Source organism: Aulostomus chinensis, chromosome 1 (genome assembly GCF_037954235.1).
Source record: "Aulostomus chinensis isolate RoL2024-O1b breed Wild chromosome 1, RoL_Achi_v1.0, whole genome shotgun sequence".
In the NCBI taxonomy this organism is placed as follows: Eukaryota; Metazoa; Chordata; class Actinopteri; order Syngnathiformes; family Aulostomidae; genus Aulostomus; species Aulostomus chinensis.
Window position 1 is genome coordinate 28426586 of NC_141320.1, and position 8177 is coordinate 28434762.

Sequence of the window (8177 nt, forward strand, 5' to 3'; positions counted from 1 at the left end):
TATTTCTCTCCTGTTCAGGTCCAGTTGGACTCCATCCATCGTCCATCGTCATCTTCCGCTTATTCCTTACTATTAAGGGTCGCGGGGGGGCTGGAGCCTATCCCAGCATCTACGGGCAAGAGGCGGGGTACACCCTGGACAGGTCGCCAGTCCCAGTTGGACTCATTCATCTCTAAATGGTAGGATTTCACTTCATGAGTTCAGAAGCATCTTCACATGAGACGCTGGTTCCTCACATTGATTGATCGTTGAATTCTGTCTTTGATCTCTGAATTCTGTGTTTGATGTCGGAATTCTGTGTTTGATCTCTGGGTTCTGAGCATTGATCTCCTGCTTCAGTCTTTGATCTCTGACTGATTCTAAACTCATCAAAGGATCACATCAGCATCTTGGTCCAGACTCCAGATGGTGGTTTTACCAAGTGCACCATAGTCCTTGTTGCTGTCTGCTGTTGGGTCACAGCAAAGTAAGGAAACAGCCTGACGGTCCTCAGGAGGAAATTCAACAGCCTCCAAAGATGGAGGTGAATCTAGACCCTCTCATGTTTGCTGTCCTTGATGAACTTGGGCGGTACTCTGGTGCAGGGATGAGGTCATGGAGCTGATCTGGGAGCAGTCCTGATGTTAAATGCTGTGATGAAGGACAGTGTGGAGGCAAAATGGACAAAATGTGTCAACATCAAATAAAGTTGTAAACCTGTTTGAAGTCTTATTTTGTGTCTGATGGCCATTTTTGAAATCACTTATGATTTTTTTGACTGAACGTCCTGGATCCTGTGGTGCCTGATGAGGAGACAACTTGAGTACAGAGTTGGAGAAGAGGGTTTTTGGAGGGGGGATGATTTTTGCAGTGCTACAAGTCAATAAAATGTCATCATGTTTCAAAATGTCCTCACTAAGATGGTTATTAATCCCTCATTCTCAGCTGCTACAGCCTTTAAAGAAAACCTTTGACTGGTGGATCTAACAAAGATCAGATGTTGTCTCCTCTAGAACATCAACAGCTTAACGTTGTGGGCAGGACTCCTACCTGAGCAGGGAGACCCCAATGGATTTCTAGTCCTGATAGGGAGAGGGAGCCTCCTGGGTCGCGGAGTGGGGAACCTGATAGGGAGTGGGACGATCCGCCCATTGTGGGTGATTGACAGGGCAGGTTTGATCTATGTTTTCATTTTCAAAAGTAATTTTGAATATTTGTGGAAAGTTCACCCACCTTGAACATGGAGAAGATGTCTTCTGATAGTGAATCGACTGTTGTCACATTTAAGGATCACTTTAGCTGACAAGATGAAGGCTCCAAAGGACCAGCTGGAGATGCCGGGGATTGAACCCAGGGCCTCACACATGCTCAGCATGCGCTCTACCACTGAGCTACACCCCCTCTGGTAGAGTCACTGTTTAACTGGTGAATGAATTTCCAGTTGATTTTAGGAAACCTAGAAGTTCCTCAGGTGCCATCAATCTTAAGTCACTCCTTCACTTTGTGTGTGGTTCAAAGTCAGTGGTTTCATCAGAGCTCAACAACAGAACAAGCTGAAGTCTTCTGGAGAACGAGGGCACCGATCCCACCACCTCTCACATGCTAAGCTAGCGCTCTACCATTGAGCTCCTTCCTCTGCTCAGCAACATAACAGATAATGCAGGTTGACCTTCAGGCTGCTGGGAGGTCAACACCTGAAATATTTCCAGGATTCTGTCTTGTTGGTAGAAACAGTTTGAGGGAAGGAAACCCTCAAACATGATGATGTCATTATTGAAGGCTTTACTGCTCCAAACCTTTGCTTGTTCTTCTGGGGTTGTGAGAGGTTCTGAGTGATGAATGGAAACTGAAGGTTTAGGCATCAGTTCAAAGTAGCAGGAGCTTAAGGGGACATTTCAGATTTGTTGAAGTTGAGTCCGACTGCCTTCTTGTTCATGACGATGGTGATGTCAGAGTTCTTGCTCAGAACGATCCATGCTGTTCCTCCTATTAGTTCTGGAAAGTTGGAGCAAAACGTCATGCAGGGTCACAAGGTCACGTGTTTTGTGTTATCAGCAGATTTAATCTATAGAGTGAGTGACGTGTGGTGTGTTTGTCAGGAGCTTAAAGACCAAAGTTGTTGACGTACAAGAGAAGTAAACACGTCAAAGCTGCTTCATTTTAATGAGTGAAACTGAACATTAAGAGAAGAGTGACAACAAAAATGGAGTCAAGAAGTCGTCTTCAAAACACACACACACACACACACACACACACACACACTCACATAGTCATATACGTGCAGTCAAATGCCAGTAAATTCTGAGTATTTTTGAATCCATTTTCATTTCACTCTTCTCTTTATGTTGCCCCCTGCTGGACAATAGGTTTAAGGTTAATGTGGAAAAAAAGCAGACAATAAATACGACTGAACTATTATTGAAATGCCGGCGACTTCATTCGATCTGAAAGTTCATTGTTGACCAAACAGACACTGATACAACAGGCTTAAAGTCTACCTCCATCGGCTAAAGATGCCCCTGGATCATAAAGCACAGCTCGACTGCTGGCTAACATGCAGGCGTGGGCCCATCACTGAAATCAGCAGTCATGAAAAACTGTGCTAGGCCTCCAGACCCAAGCTTGAAGAGGTTTGAAAACTGGACCCAGGAGAATTTTAACTGAAAACCCCTGCTCTGGAGGATCTGAGGGATGCATGACTGCCCTCTGTTGACCCGTTTAATACAGGAATATCTGAGAAGTACTGAGGACGGCAAAGGGTGCTGATTGGCCAGCAGCCCCACACAGGTCAAAGGTCACCCTCACGGCGGACCAGTTTATTATAATAGTCACGACACCATCCGTTACAGTTGGGTTGGGTTCAGGCTCTTCAGCGCTTCTTATTTTTCCGTGAGCTCCTCCAGCTGCTGGTCCGTCTCTCCTCTTTTCTTTCTCTTCTGCTTACTTTTTTGTTTCTTTGTTCTTTAACTTTAAACAGAACTTCTCCTCTCCCCCTTTTCACGGTCACAATACTGTTGACCTCCCGTGAGCCTTGAATCTCCATCCTGACCAGCAGAGAGAAGCCCCCTTGTGCCTGAGAAGAGCATCGCGGATCCCAGTGGGAGCCACGGTCGTTGAGATGGAGGCTTGGTAGGCCGTCCCCCCACCAGTTCGTTGGAGAGGTTCCGTACATTGATGAGAACAATCCAGCTGAGAACGTAAGCAGGTCCTGTTGGTTGTCGTGCTGTCACAGTAACAAAGACCAGTGCTGCATCTGTTCAGGCCTCAACTCCTGTCTCACTGCCAGCTCCACCTGACTCCTCAGACTCTGCTCAACCTCCATTCAGGAGTTTTCTTTGTTTGGAGGTCACTGACCCTTCATCCTGAACACCTTCTCACCTGCTACCTTTGCCGTCCACTTGAGTCTCAGATAAATCTTATGATTCATGTCTGATCCTCCATGTGCCTTCATTGCTTTACTGGTATTATTACTCTGTCTTACGCGCTTCCTTGTTTGTATTCAATCCTCTTAAAATTCCAGGAAGTGTTTCAACTGGTTTTTATATTTGTATGTAAGTCTCTGACCCTCAAAGAACCCACTGATAAGCTGGAACCTGAGACTGAGCGTTTCTCATTGGACTCTAAATCACAACCAGCAGTGCCCTGAGTAACAACTGTGTTAGCATCCTAAAGCTACATCATCACCACCAGCTGATCAAGTCACTACTCTGTACACAAGTCACTGTAACCTAGCAAAGTTGAACCTAGAGGAAAAGTACAGTTGAAGCCAGATGCAAACAGATGTTGATGTTTACTCTGTAGTCCTGGCAGCAAGTGTCCTTGGAGACGTCACTCCAGACACTCGCAGAGCTGACAGAGATGGTTTGACACAACTCATGATGTTACTGCACTGCAACAGTAACGGACCATCGATGGCATCGCTGTGATGGAGGAGGACAAAGAATTCTGTCATCAAGTTTTGTTCATGTTTTGTAAATGTTCTTCTTGATCTCAGAATTTAGTCTTTGATGTCACAGTGCCAGAACGGACCAAACCTGCCTGTGTCAGAGGAAGCAGAATGACATCAGCATCAGGACATTCAGAGCCTTCAGAAACGTGGTGATGGTTTCACCAAAGAGGGACCAGTTCAGTAAATGTGGTCAGGCTTCTGAGAGTCTGGGTTCAAGATGGAGTTCGGGGTTTTAGCGACTCAGAAAAACTGTTTGTGGCTCAGAAAGCAGAGGAGGGCTGATGAAGAGACCTCACAATGAGTGTCATCAAGGAGGAGGAGGTAGTAGACATCACATGGGGGGGGGGGTAGAGCAGCAAGAAGAGAGAGAGGAGGAACAACTTGATTGAATAAAACAAAGACAAACAATCAAAGAGAGTCAAAGCAGAGGGAGCGGCCCTGAGTCACAGTGAATGGTGGAGTTTGATGATCCATCATTCATCTCCTTTAAATGCTGTCAGGGAGGGAGAGCTGTCTGCTGCTGGTGGTGTTCATTCCTCAGTGGGAGCCTCTATGGTTGATGTTCTACTGCCCTCTGGTGGTGAGGCAGTGGGGATGCAGGTGATCTGCTGGTCTGGTTGAACGTGAGTGGACAGAAACCTTGTTGAGGTGACTGGGAGTTCCTGACTGTGGTGAGCTGCCTTGCTCCTCCTCAGGTCTTCATGGTGGCTTTCTGCTGGACTGTTGTTGAAGGGAACATGGCATCCTATCATTTTCAGCTCTGACATCTGGACAGTGGACAGATGTGACATCATCATGGTCTCACTGCCTGCTTTGTTCATGGATCAATGGAACGTTGTGTTGGAACCTTTATTGTAGAACTGCTATGAGCTGAGAGCTCAGTGTTGTTGGAACAACGCAGCTCCACATGGGACTGATGTGATGAAGAGGTTTTTATTGAGCTGAAGCTGGAGAGCAACAATCAAAATGGAGCAGCAAACATAATGTCTGGTCTCTCTCTCTTCTCTTCCCCACCTCTCTGTCTCCTCTCCTCCCTCACCTCCATCTCTCTCCAGCCCTTTTTAGACAGAAAATGTGCCAAATTTGCCGTCTCGTCTGTGTGAAATGGAGGCGTAATATTCCTCTTTTTAAAAAGACACCCCTTGGTGGGCATCAACACTTGATGTGATGTGCAGCTCACACAACCTCAGTCATTGACAACGCAATGACTGAGGTTGGCAGAGCGGGGCAACAACAGACTCTTGAACTGAAACCCAAGATGGAAACCATCTCGGAGCAGTTGGCCTCTCTGCAAAGAGGAGAGTGATGTTGAAGACCAGAAATTTAACTTTACATTTTGGATTGGACTGAAAGAGAAGACAGATTGGAATGTGTGCTCCTCCGCCCAAACCCACAGCTTCCTTATCGGCTGCCCCATTGTTTATCCTCCAGGAGAACTCCTTCTGCCTTGGTGACGTAAATGGCGCGTACTATCCTCCCCTCCCCTTCCCCCGTGTGTTCCTGACCCCTGCCTCTGCCCTCTCCACCTCCCTTGGGGTGGCAGCGCAGACTTTGTAGTCTGGCTGCAGGCCTCACTCTCACTTGCCTCCATTGGGACAACGGACTGTTCAAGTTCAGCGTACATACACAACAAATGTATATGTGCTGTCGTTAATTCTGAAGTGTACCATTATTACGATTAAACTGTGCATTCAGGGAACATTAAAGTGGTTTCAATCGTATTCATCAGGTTGATTTCAGTTTGTAGACGTTCATGATAAATCTTCTATACAAACCAAAGTTAAACACGGTGTTCCTCAAGGTTCAGTGCTGGGGCCAATACTCTTCACTTTATGTATGCTTCCTTTAGGTCATATTATTGGGAAACAGTCCATAAATTTCCATTGTTACACAGATGATACTCAATTATATTTATCAATAAAGCTGGATGAAGGCCAGCAGTTGTCTAAAACTCCATGTATGAGTTCCATCTAGGCTGGACATTTGTAATTCTTTATTATCAGGCTGCACCAACAAGTGATTAAAGACTTGACAGCTGCACATGTATTGACAGGAACCAGGAAGAGAAACCATCGGAACAATAACATACACTCATGTAAGATAGTCTGAAGACACTCAAAGATAATTCAGTGTTTGATCAGTGATCAATACGTCAATATAAAGATCAGTAAGTGGTACCAGGTGGATCTTTCCATGGTGACCTCAGAGAAAATAAGATCAGCCCTCTCACCGTCATATCCAATGATGGCTCCATTATGTCAGGTTAACTGAGTTCATTTCCTGCTGCATTATCTGAAAAACGCTTTCTTAAACCAGAACCTCCAAGTTGGGTCTGAACGACCATGATAAATTGCACTATCTACTCAGTTTGAGTCACACCAACACAGAATGGACAAAGGACATTTTTCTGTTGTGTTGTTTCATGTTTTCCTGATCTGGGAAGTTTTTGCAAGACAAATGTCTCTCAAGTGTGTGTTCTCCTCATGAGTGTGTTTACATGCAGGCTTCCTCTTGTGACAACTGATGTCATTGGAAACCATCTTGAGGACATTTGGAGAAAGTTCAATCTTTTAGCTGCAGGTACAGTGACTTACAACACTGCAACAACAACAAAAACACCCCTCCACAAACACTCTTGTCCAACATTTGTGCCCAAATTTTCTCCTCATGAGGCATCAAATCACTACAAAAACTGCCATTAAGTTGATCTGGTTGGCACTGGTATTTGTTCTTGCTGCATCATCGTCCAGCCTCCAACCAGAGGTCCCTCAGTTATCATGGAGCCACAGGTGGAGTCTGGATTCTTTTCTGGAATGAGACGGCAATGACAGTCCTGCAGAGTGACATCACTGACATGAATGGATGACTTCAGTCACATGACTGGATGACTTCAGTCACATGACTGGATGACAGTGTAGATGCCAATAAAGAGGTTGGGGAAATCGTCTCTGAGAATCCAGCTTGAACCCACGCCCTCCTTGTCCTTCAAAAACCCAAACAGCGACCATCAGTCTCCCTCCAATCCTGTACTTGGTTCAATGTTGCTGTTCCATTTTGCAGCAGTAGGTGTCGCTGTGATACCAGGTTCAGTTCAAGAGTCCCAACTCCAGCTCATGTTGGTGACCTCAGTGGCAGGTAAAATGGTGCTTCAGTGGATCATGTGATCAACTCATGTGTGTCCTCACTGCTCCACAGGTCTGTCAAATGTTCTGTAAAATAGTTGGACCCAGCAGAGCTGCTAGATTAGGAGTTGATGGAGTCGTTGCAGATACCAGGGTCCAGTTCCATCCTCACTACCCCTGGTGACCATGTCAAAGTGTCCTTGAGTGAGATACTGAACCCCCAAATACTTCTGATGAGTAGATTGGCTCCTTGCATGGCAGCCTTCAGCATCAGTGTGTGAGTGTGTGTGAATGAGAGGACATTGTTCAGCTCCTTGAGTGCTGCTGAGGTAGAAAGGCTCTGTACAAACTGAGTCCTTTTACCATTTCTTTCCTGCTTCTAGCAGCGCTGTTGTCACTTCCTGTGACCGTGGAGGGAAGGGGTCCCCCTTCAGAATAAGTTTGATATCATGATGTTACTTCCTCTTCAACATGCCTTTAGCAGACCAACTCAGAGAACAGCTCAGTGAGGTAGTGTGGCCGAGCGGTCTAAGGCGCTGGATTTAGGCTCCAGTCTCTGAGGAGGCGTGGGTTCAAATCCCACCACTGCCATCATGTCCCAGGTCACTGGAGAGGTGTGGCAGGTTTCTCACAGCCTCTCCTCTCTCTTCCACTGATGTCTTCAAACCTGTGACCAGAAGAAGAATCCTCCTGTGAGTCCACAGACCTGAGCACTGCTGCTCTGACTACCAGGTTACTTCCTGGTTATCAGAGTGAAGTCATGGTGAGGTGGTCAGTTGTTCATTTTGTTTTATGACAGAGGCCTCATTGTGAATTAAATAATTTTAATTCTTTACTTGAAGTTTCATGCTGTTTCGATTGAAAAAGGCGAGTTCCTGGAGAAGATCTTCCAGGGCGTCCAGGTTAAAGCGGTGCCCCAGCTGGCACCAGGCGCTGACCCAGGTCCTGCATGGGAGATACTGTCAGTTCTGTTCTGCCCTGCTCACAACCACAGGCTGGTGTTGAGGCCTGCAGCAACCAGGGCCCCAGTCACCAAGAGTATAAAGGCTGGACATTGTGGCAGTGGGAGGAGTCAAAATGAAGACAGACCAATGAGAGCAGGACGTTACTGGAGAAGTCATCCATCC

The 8177-nt window shown here is 46.3% G+C and overlaps 2 non-coding genes across 2 annotated transcripts; one reads left to right on the forward strand and one right to left on the reverse strand.

Moving 5' to 3' along the window:
* Positions 1-1308: 1308 nt before the first annotated feature.
* trnaa-agc (transfer RNA alanine (anticodon AGC)) lies at positions 1309-1380 on the reverse strand. The gene has a single exon. It is a non-coding gene; the product is annotated as a tRNA-Ala (tRNA).
* A 6179-nt stretch (positions 1381-7559) lies between these two features.
* On the forward strand, positions 7560-7641 carry trnal-uag (transfer RNA leucine (anticodon UAG)). The gene has a single exon. It is a non-coding gene; the product is annotated as a tRNA-Leu (tRNA).
* Positions 7642-8177: the final 536 nt, after the last annotated feature.